The sequence below is a fragment of the Mastomys coucha genome, unplaced genomic scaffold (genome assembly GCF_008632895.1).
Source record: "Mastomys coucha isolate ucsf_1 unplaced genomic scaffold, UCSF_Mcou_1 pScaffold21, whole genome shotgun sequence".
NCBI classification, from domain to species: domain Eukaryota; kingdom Metazoa; phylum Chordata; class Mammalia; order Rodentia; family Muridae; genus Mastomys; species Mastomys coucha.
In genome coordinates, this window is record NW_022196904.1 from 113,507,862 (window position 1) to 113,522,112 (window position 14,251).

The 14,251-nt window shown below is 40.8% G+C and overlaps 1 long non-coding RNA gene across 3 annotated transcripts in view; it reads left to right on the forward strand.

Moving 5' to 3' along the window:
* LOC116100897 overlaps nt 1–14,251 on the forward strand; it is a 61,183-nt gene that overhangs the window by 28,705 nt on the left and 18,227 nt on the right. The window contains exon 1 of one of the 3 annotated variants that reach the window (XR_004122713.1): nt 9,033–9,081. The exons of the other annotated variants lie outside the window; for them this stretch is intronic. This is a non-coding gene — a long non-coding RNA (uncharacterized LOC116100897). Of the gene's footprint in view, nt 1–9,032; nt 9,082–14,251 lie in introns of those variants that run through there. 3 annotated transcript variants of the gene reach the window in all.

A 14,251-nucleotide genomic window follows, 5' to 3' on the forward strand; every position in this document is an offset into this window, starting at 1 on the left:
ATATAACCATTTTACATTTTCTAGAAACACAACTTAACAATTTTTTCTAGCCCCAAAGCCCAGGGAACGGGGTAGACGACTCATCTTAACTTCTTCAAGCTGAACGAGGGCGTAGAGATATGAGGGGGGTGGAATGAAAAACAGAACTGGTCTTCTGATGTCTGCGTCTTAACTGGATCAGGCTGAAGTTCAGGATACCAGGAGTTCAAGCAGGCAATTTAGATGAGGAAATTCACCAAGGCTGTGTATTTCTGCAACATATAAATCTCAAAACAAACTTTCAGCATCACCAAGATATATATTTTTGTTTCTTTGTGCAGTGCAGCAACTGATGGCATGTCCCTGAGGGTGACTTGATTTACCTAGGTGATTACCCACAAAACTACACCTCCCATCAGTCCTTACCAGCCATCCAGAGCTATAGGCGTTGCACAGATGTATGGAGTTTACGTGGCTGGTGTTGGCCAGCGCCCAACAGAGCCCAACATTCCTACTGTTCCTTTTATTATCCTTTACATAGAGAATCTCCTTTCTCTACATTTAAGTGACCAGTCTATGGGCATATAAATTTATGTAAATAGCACTGGGCATTGGAGGGTGCTATAGAGAGTTATGTGAAGGAGCTGCCTAAGGTTCTGAGTTCCAGCTCCAGTCTAGATTCTCTACAACATCAAGAAGGCATTATAGCAGCTGCCCCTACAGAGCTTACAGTAGTATCATTCAGGGCTCATAAGCATTTCTGGGGTGTTACCCATCACACAATCAAAACTTGAAGCCCTTCAAGTCCCTGACATCATCCCTACATCATATCTAGGCAAGTCTGCCTCTGGGAAGAGACATAGAAAGGGAGTTCTCTTTGTCCTTTCATCAGGGCCTCTGAAAAAACCTTGGTCCACCCTGGCCCCCAATAGTTTTTTCCACGCAATTCTATCCACTGTGCCACATCTTTGGGTTGGATGTGTTTACCAAATGTATTCTATCTCATTGGCACATAACGAAGAAGAGTATTCAGTGTGGCGGAGCCCACTGAAATGACTTAACAGCAGGGTGCAATTCAGTGCCCATGGTCATCCAGGACCTATATCATGATTTCTAGATATCAGTTCTTCGTCAAATCATTAGGAAATAGTGGAGAAAAGTGTGTGTAAGAGGCTGAAGTAGAACACTTGTGTGGTTACCTTAGGAAGTTAGAAAGCTGCAAATGAACTACTAGGTTGAATCCAGAGACAAAGAAATCAGTATGGCTAAGATCCTAGTTGCTAATCAATGAACAGCCACAACATCACTGTGAATGCTCACTGTACCTATTAAAACATGAACATGTTCTCATGTTCATGATGAGTCTAAGAAGAAAATTGACTTTATTGTTGAAAGATGCCAGAAAAAAAAAAAAACAAATTGTTGTTTTGAAAACTATATTTCGTAAATAAAAGGAAGAAAGGAATGCTTCTCCTGACTTTTTGTGATGGTTCTCTTCACTATAAACTTGACTGAATTAATAAATATCTGGAAATTTTCATGAACCCCATCTTTAAGTGCATCTGTGAGGGCATTTCCAAGACAATTATCTGAGCGAGAGAAGCCCACTGTAAATGTCAGTGGCATTGACCCATGCGCTGGAGTCCTAAGCTGAATAAAAGGAGGCAATGGAGAAAGCCAGCACGATGCCAAACTCCCTGGTTTCCCTTTCCCATCATGCCAGATGTGGACAACCACCTTCTGCTCCTGTTGCTGTGCTTTCTCTACCGTAACTGTACCCTCAAACATGAGGCATGAGGGGAGCTTTGCTCACTTATGTTGGTTCTTACTGGGTTTTCAGCATAGCAACTACTTACTGAAAAGTAACCATAAGCTTTCTCTTAATACTTTTGCATTGCAGATAATGAACAAAGAAAAAATAGTGTAATGTTAATAGCACATTTTCACGAATGGATATAACCATTGATTATCAATGGAAATTGCCATGACATGAATGGAAATTTTTAACAGAAAGACACATCTCCCAATACTTTCTTGCTAATTAGTTGAACTCAAATTTAATTAAGTCTCAGGACCTACCCCAAATTTATGGCAAATATAGGAGATAGAATTTATGGCAATATTTAGACTGTGGACAATCCATCAAAAAGCATGATATTTTATCCTAGCTGTTTAGGATAGGTTTCTACCTGTGCCTATATCTAAGTTTGTCCCTAACACTATGTCTGTTTGTGCATCTATCTCTATGTTTATATTTGGAGAATGCTGGCCTCTGTATCTATACCTATGTCTAAGACTGAGTAAATGTTGATGTTTTATTTCATGTCCAAGCTTATATATTGGGAAGAATTAAGTCAGAGTGCTAACTTTCTTGTTAGCAGATGAGAAACATATTGTCCAGCCATAATGTTTGCACTTCATTTGGATTCTGTTCCATTACAATGAACTACAGTGTTTATGATAACCAGTGATATATAAATAATGATATTTGGTGATATAAAGTAGTAACTGGTAATTTTTAGTGTGATTGTGGCATCAAGGTTGAATATTTCCATAAATACATCCTTTTGTTCAGAAGTATGTTTAAAATTGCATGACAACTTAGACTTCAAAACTGTAATACAAATACAGAGGCAGAAGAGAATGAGTAGGAGTGTAGACAAAACAAAATAAAGTTGGTAACTGTTGAAGCACAGTGGGGCAAATAGATTTTTACATTATCTTCTCTATGTTTTCATGATTCTGACTTTTTTTAAAAGGAGAAAAGACTAAGAGAAGCCCTCCTTCTGTTCCTATAGTGCTTTAACTCGGCTACACCATTAACTTTCTCAGATTAACTATGATGGGCACTTGTCATTATTTTTGTGTTACCTGAAAACTATCAAATCCTGATGCCTTGGTCTCCAGAATAATCTCGGAGTTAGGAAGGAGAGAGTACTCTTCAGTCAAATAAATACACTTCCCTCCGACTCCAATCAGGGACTGTGTAGCTTCATGTGTGTAAGCTACTCAATATCCGTTGATTAATTTCTCCTCATGTTTAATTTGGCCAGAGGTGGGTACTGCTCCTTGTAGTCTAAAGCTTTACTTAAACCAAAGCTTTCCCCAGTCCCAGGGATAATTCACACTTCTGTTGCAGGTTGTCAGAGAATGATCTGCCTGCTTTCATACAACTTGACACAATCCTAATTTGTTGAAATGCCTATTTGCTTAATAGATGTGTTTCTAATCATAACGGTTCTCAACTGGAAAGATGGTGTGTGTTTTTGTTCATCTCAGCATTTCTGACAGCCCACTGCCCCCATGAATCACAGGAACTCGGGATATTATGTTGAATGAATGAAGACATGAATGAGACAACAAGATTGAGATGCTGTAGAGGGGTTAGCTGTAAGAGTTCCATGAGGACACATACAAAACTGTACATAATTACTTTGTGCCTAGTTGGGAACACTGATATAAGTAGTAGCTTTTGAGCAGTAGGGTCGGGTGTATCTTCCAGCAGAAGGTATTGAACTGTCAGTGTTAAATCTTCTGTTCAACTTCTTTCTTCTCTTGCTTCGATGGCCAAGAATCCCATGTTCTGAATGGTGCACTGCAGGAGGGCAGAGTCTGCCAGCTTAATTGCCTGAGCAACCATGTAGCTTAGAGACCCCAAGCTACATTTCATTAAACATGTAAATTGAACAAGCAATAAGAGAAAAAAATGTTTCTGTTACAGTAAGCCACTGATGTGTGTAGATATGGTGACTTTTTGTAACCTGTTCTGAGGAGGCAAAGGGAAAGACATCTAAAGAGGCAGTGAAGGGGCCTGGTGTCTTGACAGTATGAAAACAGATGGTCTACTTTCCAATAGACAAAGTAGGGGCTTATTGGTAGATGATTTCAAGGGTGAATCTGAACTTTACATCCTGTTGGCTGCAAAATATTAGGCTTCTCAATCAATCTGATAGTCTATTCCTTCATCTGAAAAACAAGAAAGAGACAGATACCAACTTCCTAGGATTATTGTATAAATGCAGTTTAAACAACAAAACTCACATACAAATACCTACCCTGGTTCTATATGGGGACTCTATGTGTGTTTATTAAATGGGCAAATGGATGCAGAGAATTCATACATGAGATGAGAGAGGGGCAGAGGCAGAGTAAGTAATCCATGCTTTAGTGAAGTTTTCCAGTTGCTAAGCAGACCCAGGCTCTGAATTGCCTGAGTCTATCACTGTGCATTGTAATTTAGTAAATCATTTCAAGCAGTTGGGTGTTTGCTTATTCAATCAAGAAGCAGATTTATGCCTAATTCTGGCAGCTTCTCTACAAAGTGTTATGAGCTTAGGAGTCTCCCCAGCTCAGAAGCCAGATTGCAGCACAGTGATTTATGGGATCTGGGAGGTTGGTCCCACAGCCATGGAGCATAGGGCATAAATCTGAGGTTTGTGGAAAGTCCTGATTCAGCTTGGCATACCTTGGCCATGCACCAACTATGTGCACCTTCACCTTACTGAGTATTTCCCGGAGTATAGGATCCCTAAATTGAGACATTAAGACCTTCTAGAATAAGAGGAAAGCATCTTCAAAAGAGAAGCATCTGCTAAAGAAAGCATGAGAGAAGAGGGAGTGAGGAACTCATTCATTGGGTGAATCATTTGCCATGCAAGTGTGAGGGCCGGGGTTCATATGGGCATAGAAGCCTGTTGATAGTCTCAGTTTCTGGGCAAAAGAAGGCAGAGACAGGGTCCCTGGAGCAAGCTGTGTAGCTAGACTAGCAGAGTCCATGAGTTTTGGGTTCAAGTGAGACACCTGCCTCAGTATAAAAGAAGGAGGGTAGTGGAGGGAGATACCTGATGTTAACGTCTGACCCCATACATAGATGCACACAAATGAGTATTCTTACACATGCAGATGCTCACATACAAGTGCATACCACATATACACTAAAGTAGAAAAATTTGGAACAGAATTCCATTTTAGATCGATGGAGAGCAGCATTAGAGAGGATTTTGGAGTAACCATGAGAAACTATTGACAGGGATATCAGAATTCATCTTTATGGGGCTTCTAGGAGCTTTTCTAGGTGGAATTAGCTGGACAAGACTCAGGACAACTTTAGGTGAAAGATGATAGTGAGATGAGATGGGGGGTAGAGGTTACAGGCTGGCCAGAGATGATCTGCTAGATGTTACTGTCAGAAATGAAACATAACTGACTTAATTTTCACCAAGTCTACCTTGTAGGTGCTCCAAGTAAGAGAAGAGGAGGGCACAAAGAAGTTAACTAGTTTACTTCAGATCACACAGTATGTAAATGTCATCAGGGATTCAAACCTGGGTCACTTAATTCCAGGATCTGTGCATGTAACCCATGAGCTCTGCTTCCTGTCCACCAGTTTTCTAAAGCATTAGGATCCAAGATTTGTATTAATCGTAGGACTTGATGTACATGTGCACATGTGTAGTGTACAGACATGTATGTATGTGTGTTTGTATGCATGAATGCTTGATCTTCATAGCTCTCCACAAATTGGGCAAGTTCTTTAGCTGAACCTGGAACTCATGATCCAGTCAGTCTAGCTAAGAAGCTTGCTCCTGAGATCCCCTATCTCTGCCTTCCAAGTGCCACGATTACATGTTGGGTGTCTAGAGTTCACATGGGTGCTGGGAATCTGAACTCCAGACCTTATGCCTGCATGCCTAACTCACTGAGCTATTTTCTGTCCTTCAGTTACTATATCTTGAATGAATACCTGGATTAATGGACATAGAACAACCCATGTAACTGTGTATCACTACCTAGTCATTTTCTTGTTTTGACCATTCCAACAAAGCTCCCTTTCCCTGTAAGTCTTTTCCTCTCCTCTCTAACCGAGGCTTAATTAGGAGTTTCTTTGCACACCCCATGATAATAGATGTGAGGGCATTTTGTAAATGACAAGGCACTCTGCCAGTGTGGTTATTGCAACTGTTACTGTGCAGGCAGAGACCCCATATTGGGATGCTAGGTGACATTTTTTTTTCTGTTGAACAGCGCAATCTTCCTTTGCCTAGAAGTCTTCAGTGCAAATTAATTACTGTTATCTGTGCCCAGGGGCTGAGGACACCTGGCCACCTCTCTCTTCTGGACAGCTAAGGCACTGTTCAGCCGAGGACTGTTAGACCCTCTTTCTTTCCCGTGGCAGCTTCTCTCCCCCTATTGTACCTCTCCTTTAATCTGCATATTATCATCAACACAAAGCCCTCAGAATAACATCTGACAAATGACGCCTATTAAAAAAAACTGCGTGCACTTCTCTTTCCCCGCCTTCTAATTTGGAATAGCATTATAACTATGCATCGCTAGACAAGCAATATTATGTTAAGAACATGATAAAATACCAGCAGCTCTGTAATGGCACCAACCAAATGGTAATTTCTGCTTCAGAAATTGGTCATTTATTTTGCTGGTCTGTTCTTACGTTCAAATTAGATGAAGTTTAATATACTGTAAAATTGAATGTATTCTGTCCTTTTCAACAAATATGGCATGTGTGAAAATGATTTATGGCTTGTGGGAACCTCTAAAATGTTAAATAATCTCTTTTTTTGTATGTTTCTTAAGTAAGTTATGGCCCAGGAGTTTAAACACAGGAAAAGCAAAACTTTATTAAGCTCCAGGCTCTGGTTCTCATATGATCAGAATGGGAGCCCTGGCCCGGCACATATTACAAGGGGCGGTAAGAGCACACACAGTAATTGCTACATTAATTTTCTTCTATTAACTGTAATTGGGAGGAAAGCAAGTCTTCCCCAGTGAGTGTTATAATTTGCAACTTAATTTTTAATAAAGCCGTGTTGAGACCATGGGTGTTTACCACAGGTCATTTCCTCAATGGGAGTAGAGCATCCTATCTCTGGTGGACTGAGAAAAGATCAACTTCAGCATGTGTGTGTGTGTGTGTGTGTGTGTGTGTGTGTGTGTGTGTATACATATCAGCATTTGAGTGTGTACATGTACTGCAAGTGCATGTGTGCATATGTGTGTGTGTGCATGCTTGTGTATGTGCATATGTGCATGTATGTGTGCATGCCTGTATGTGCCTCTGTGTGTGTTTGTTTGTGTGTGTGTGTATGTGCATGCATACAGGCACGAGAGAGAGAGAGAGAGAGAGAGAGAGAGAGAGAGAGAGAGAGAGAGAGAGAGAGAGAGAAGAAGAAGAAGGAGGGAGGGAGGGAGGGAGAGAGGGAGAGAGTGCTGGGAGGGTGATTAGGTGATTAGCAGAGATAGGAAGAAGAGCCTAGAGGCTTCTCAGGGTTAAGGTAACCAAAGTTCCCTTTGACTTCACAACCCTTCCATAAGACTCCCCCCCAATTTTAAACTGTGGACAAATATCCAACAATATGGTTCTGTGGTCAAGAAAGGTTGCTCTGACTGCTTTGTTTCATGACAATGTCTGAGTTATTTGAACAACTGGAGATTTAGCTCCATTGTATGTAAAATGGAGAGATGATAGCAACAAGAAAAACTGAATCTTTGATTACAAGAACTACACACTGTTCTGAACACATTGCACACAGACTTCACTAGACACACTAACATCATTACCTTATCACCCTCATTTCTTGATGAGGAAACTGAGTCATTGCAAGTGTGAGTCCCTTGCCCTAAATAATGGAAGAGCAGCAATAGAGCCTAATCCACTCCACTCCACAGTCCAAACTTCAAACTGCTGGCTTAACAACTTCAGAATTGTAAGGGACATAAAAAAGAGTCGGTGTGAATGGACTTAGTACTTTCTCATGGAGAAGTCTTTTACTCTGAAGACATTTGGTCTCTGTTGTCTGCTTCTCACAGCCCTGTGCTCTATAGAGGTGCAGATGGATGGCAGAGGGCCATGATCCTTAATGTACTTGAAATGCCCTTGAGAGGCACTCTACAAGCCCAGACCTTTTGTTCTTGGTGTCTGCAGAGTGCTCTAATTCTCATACGGAAAGTCCAGTTTAAGTGGTTGTGAAAGCAGTGAGCATCTTCTTGTCAATCATTCCAGACACATGTCAAATTCCTGATGCCATTTGTTTTAGTCAGGGATTCTATTCCTGCACAAACATCATGACCAAGAAGCAAATTGGGGAGGAAAGGGTTTATTCAGCTTACTTCCATCTTGCTGTTGATCACCAGAGAAAGTCAGGACTGGAACTCAAGCAGGTCAGGAAGCAGGAGCTGATGCAGAGGCCATGGAGAGATGTTTCTTACTGGCTTGCTTCCCCTGGTTTGCTCAGCCTGCTCTCTTATAGAACCCAAGACTTCCAGGCCAGGGATGGCACCACCCACAAGGGGCCCTACCCCCTTGATCACTAATTGAGAAAATGCCCCACAGCTGGCTCTCATGGAGGCACTTCCCCAACTGAAGCTCCCTTCTCTGTGATAACTCCAGCCTGTATCAAGTTGACACACAAAACCACCCAGTATAATTGACCCCTTGCCAATTTGACACACAAACACATCAATATTAAGCCTCAACCCTTACTTTCTTATTCATCCCCAAGATCTAAAAGTCCCACAGTCTTTACATATTAAAAGTTCAATGCATTTAAAATGTCCAATATCTTTTAAAATTCAAAGTCTCTTAACTGTGGGCTCCAATAAAATACTTTCTTCCTTCAAGAGGGAAAAGTATCAGGGCACAGTCACAATCAAAAGCAAAACCAATGTCTGGGATCCAACTCACAATCTTCTGGGCTCCTCTAAGGGCTTTGGTCACTTCTCCAGCTCTGCCCTTTGTAGCACACATCTTGTCTTCTAGGCTCCAGATGCCTGTACTTCACTGCTGCTGCTGTCCTTGGTGGTCATTCATGGTACTGGCATCTCTAAAACACTGTCTTCTGCTGTAACTAGGCTTTACTAATAGCCTCTCATACTCTATTTTCACAGTGCCAAGCCTCAACTCCTCTGCATGACACCTTCAGTCCTGGGCCATCAGTTGCAAACTGAGGCTGCACCTTCACCAATGGCCTTCCATGACCTCTCACTGTGCCGAGCCTCAGCTGCTCTTCATGACCCCTTCGTGCTGTCAAAGCCAGTACCATCTGGGTGACTCTTACACATTACCAAGTCCTGCTGCAGCACAAGGTACAACCTTGGATATCTCTGGAACACAGCCTCTTTGTGCTCTCAGTAAACACTTCCCAGAAGATGTCACCTTAATGATGCTGGTCTCTTCTTAATCACCGCTAATTTCTTAGCTCCAGCTAACCAGCTTCAATAGTCCCAGTAATGCAAAGTTTTCACTTTAATAGTTCTGGTATCTTGTTAATCACAGCTGATACTTCAGCCCCAGCTAACCAGAACCACAGAATCTTCACAATCAAAACAACATGGCCCTGATAAGAGTCTTTAATCTTCCCTCTGAAATTTTACAAGCCAGGTCTCCATCTCTGCACTGTTCTCAACATGATCTTCCAAGCTCCCACAGAACATTCCACAGAGTTCCTAACAAACAGTAGCTCTTCTAGCTCAAAGTTCCAAAGTCCTTCCACAGTCCTCCCCAAAACATGGTCAGGTTGTCACAGGAATACCCCACTATGATAGTACCAATTTGTCTTAGTCAGGGTTTCTATTCCCACACAAACATCATGACCAAGAAGCAAGTTGGGGAGGAAAGGGTTTATTGAGCTTACTTCCACATTGCTGTTTATCACCAAGGAATTCAGGACTGGAACTCAAGCAGGTCAGGAAGCAGGAGCTGATGCAGAGACCATGGAGGGATGTTCCTTACTGGCTTGCTTCCCCTGGCTTGCTCAGCCTGCTCTCTTATAGAACCCAAGAATTCCAGCCTAGGGATGGCACCACCCACAAGGGGCCCTACCCTCTTAATTACTAATTGAGAAAATGCCCCACAGCTGGCTTTCATGGAGGCACTTCCCCAACTGAAGCTCCCTTCTCTGTGATAACTCCAGCCTGTGTCAAGTTGACATACAAAACCAGCCAGTACACCATTAATTTCATTCTCATAGCAACCTGGCAAAGTACACACCAATATTCCCTATGGACAGATTCACTAGCATTGGGCTAGTCTTCAGCTGCAAGTCTCACTCACAATCCTACAGCATCCTCTAAGCTTCCATGATCATAAACCTCTACAGATTTAACCAGATGGATTTTACTTACAAGGAGCTCAAGGGAGCAATCAGCTCTGAACTGGCCAATGTTTGCTGGAGACACAACAGACACCCAAGGCAACAAGGCAAGGAAGTCTGAGTAGACACAAAAATTGGTGGATAGCAGAAGATAGACATTGTTGATGAATATTTATGACCAAATTTAGACTGGAATTCTGTCATTCTCAGCCCTAGATGGGCATGAATAGTTTTTTAACCTCTTGGAGACTCAGGTCATGATGAAGAGTTAATGCCTTCCTTCATTGGTGTGATAATTTCTTGTGGTGTTGTGTGGACAAACAATGCTAACACAGTGCTTTATAGAGAGGAAGTCACTAATTAATGGTGGCTATAATGACATTAAGGGTTCTTGTAGAGTCATTTGAAAAACACAAACAATGAAGGAATGATACATTGGGGAAATATCCAACTTTGTAATTTGTCATTGATTTTCTAGTCAGACTTTTCTAGAGAGGCTGGGGCAATTTAAATATCCAGAAAGATCCACCTGAAACACAAAGGGAAAAAGTTAGCCCAAGATTGCTCTCTCTCTTTCTTAAATATTTCATTCTCTTGCTATGAGCTAGGAGCATGGCCTGTGTGCTTCATATATTTTTCAGATGATTCTTATGACTGGGCAACCTCAAGGAATTAAATGATTATTATCAGCCTTAATATGCATAATAATCAACTTGCAGGATGTTTATACTACAGTCTTCTGATCTTCATATTGCCACAAGACTAAGATTCAAGCCCCAGGATCTTCAAATCTGCAATTTCATCTGGTTCCCTCTGTTTTTCAACTTTAAGTACCTAATATCTCTGTAGAGACTAGATTGTGTACAGAATAGAATGTTGCATGATCAATGATTAAATATAAAATTGCTCATTCATTCATCCATCCATTCATCCATGCATTTTCTATGTGCTCCAAGTATGAGGCTTAGTGCCAATTATGGAATAGGTGATCAGCTAATACCCTAAAGCACATTTCCAAAGCTGAACTTCTTCCTGCTTGATTTATAAAATCTTGCTGATTTATTTGGAGGGTAATTAATCTCATTTCATCAGTAATGAATCTTTTAGGTGAAAGATGCCTGCTGTTTTCTAGGAAATGTGGCTATGCTACCTGCATTTTCTAATCAGAAAATATGATGACTATGCTCATGTGGTCATTTGAATAGAGGATTAACTCAGATCAGCAAGGAGCAGAAAGCTTAAAATCTGGCAGGTGGAAGAACATCCTTATTAAATAAAGTTGCCAAAAGGTGAATATCTCTTGGCCATTATCTTCTCTGAGTCTACCTCCCCTTGTGAATGTACCTAGAACTCAATAGAATCTAGACAGATTTCTGCATGCGCTCTTCACACCATACACCCTTTTTCTGATTTTGGAGTATCTTTTTCTTTTTATACAGATGTGTCTTTCTCTTCTCACATTTGGGTTAATGATTATCATTCTGGCTTTTCTCTCTCATTTTCTTTTTTCCCCTCTTATCCATCTTGTCTTTTTCTACCCACTTATGTTCCTTTTCCCATTCCTTATTAAGTCTTACTAGGTTTCAGATCATTTTTTTTATTTCACATTTTCTGTTTAGGTCTCTCTTTTCGGGATCCAAAGAAGCCATTGACTATTTAAAAAGGGAATGTGTTCCTTACTAAATTTTAAAGTAAGTTGAATGCTTTATATGTCTGTTCAAACCAACAAAAGGAACATTATCTCGTTACAACAGAATCAACATGTTTCCTCCCTGGGAGTGTGACCCTTAATGAAGCATAAGCTATTCTTCTGGGTCAGATACAGTGGCACCAGCATGCTTTTCACAAAGAAAAAGAGAAAAAGGAATTTAAGGATGACCTGGCTCTAGTACTTACTCCTTTGCTAAACCAGCCTTGTAAGTTTGAAAATGTCATTTGACTTCTCTGGACTTCACTCCCATTCATAAATGGTGGGTTTTACAAACATTTCTAAGGCATTTCTTGTATGAAAATTTCCAAGAGCTTAATCTTTGATTCATTTCCTAAGGTAATGCTATCAAGTGCCAAATTTCATTAGCTTAACAAGCTTCACTAGGCATAAGCTGGGGGTTGTTGGGTAGCAAATAGAACACAATTAACTTTTTTTCCAGTTTCCTCTGGATCCAGTGCATAGTGCTAGCTGCAATGTCTTCCTTTTACCTTTCTTAACAGGTTTTCTCAGAATCAAGAGCATTGGCTGAGTTATTTAGGTCATGAGGGATTTTCTTGGGACCTTCTCATTCTACAAGCAGATAGCTTTTTTCCCCCTATTTCTTGAAGGTACATGAATGACACAACACTGTATTATGATTCTTTAATAGTTTCTAAACAGCTTGACTTTTAGTGTCAAGCAAATTCTTTCATTCCTTGTTCCCTAATGGGAATGTATTCCATTAAGTCTTTAGTACTGCTAAGGAAAGTCCAGTAGGCTTTGAAATGCTTCAATTGGGTATACTAAGAAGTTGACAAAAGACCTCACCATCCTGCTTAATTCTTGAGCACCTCATCAATAGGTCTTTCTTCCTTGACTGCGTTTTCATTTACCAATTATCCACATGAAATAAGATCCTGAGAATTATATCCAGTCCTTTACTATATAGCACCTTCATATTATACATTTGTAGGTACTTTGGACATAAGCCCCAATGCAAAAGCCTCTGTCTGTAGAACAAGTATGTCATATTTATGATGTCCAGGAACTCTTTACTTCCTCCCCACTCAATACCTTCTCCTATTTCTAGTTCAGACATCTCTGTTAAAATTTTTGGACTGAGCATGGGGGCCCCAATGGAAGAGTTAGGGGAAAGACTGAAGGAGCTGAAGGGGATTGCAACCTCACAGGAAGAACAACAATATCCACTAACCAGAACACCCAGAGCTCCCAGGGACTAAACAACCAGCCAACGATTATACATGAAGGGACCCCATGGTGTAGCAGAGGATTGTCTTATCTGGCATCAATGGGAAGGGAGGCTCTTGGTCTGGTAGAGCTTCAATGCCCCAGCAAAGGAGAATGCTAGGGCAGTGAGGCAAGAGTGAGTCCCTATCCTACCCTCATAGAGATAGGAAGAGGGAGGATGTGATAGGGACTTGCAGAGGGGAAACAGGGAAGAAGGACAACTTTTGTTTGTTTGTTTGTTTTTGTTTGTTTGCTTGTTTTTCGAGACAGGGTTTCTCTGTGTTGCCCTGGCTGTTCTGGAACTCACTCTGTAGACCAGGCTGACCTCGAACTCAGAAATCTGCCTGCCTCTACCCCCCAAGTGCTGGGATTAAAGGCGTGCACCACCACCACCTGCAGGAGGACAACTTTTAAAATGTAAACAAATGAAATAACCAATTAACAAAAAAGAAAAAAAGGAAAAAAAAAAGATTTTCTTAGCTGTTCCAGTCAGAACTACTGTGATTTTCAGCTTCTTTCTTTCCCTAGAAATGTATTTATTTTCCATCTGATCTCCAAATTAGTTCTCAATTTTGAATGTTCTTCTTTGTGTTCCTAGTCATTATTTTAGTTCATAAATTAATTTCCTACCTAATTTCCAAATCTATCTCTTAATTCATTATTTCATTCTATTTATTGTTGTTGTCCTGTGTATATGTTTAATCATACAACCCAGGCTGCTTTTAAACCCATTGGATGTCTGAGGTTGGATTTGATCCATTGACCCTCCCAACTTCATAACCCTAGTGATAGAATCACAAGCCTGCACCACTATGTCCAGCTCATCTTTTTATTCTTAATACTCTCTTACATTTTATTTTCATGAGCTACAGTTACATTCAAACCAGAAACCTTTTAGTTCTTGATAACTCTCACATTAAAATCTCACATTCTTATCTTCTTGCTCAGAGACACAAAGCTCTTCCTAATCTGCTTCTTCTCTATCATTTAGAGTTTTTAGACAATGTTGACAAAGTGATCATCTCTATGGTGGTTTGAATAACAATGGCCTCATAGGCTTATGGGAGTTGCATTACTGGAAGTGTACCCTTGTTGGAGTAGATGTGGTCTTGTTGGAGGAAGTGTTGCTTTGTTGAAGGAAGTGCATCAGTAGGAGGTGGGCATTGAGGTCTCAGAAGTTCAAGCCAAGTCTAGCAGCTCACACTCTCTTCCTGTTCTTCTTTAT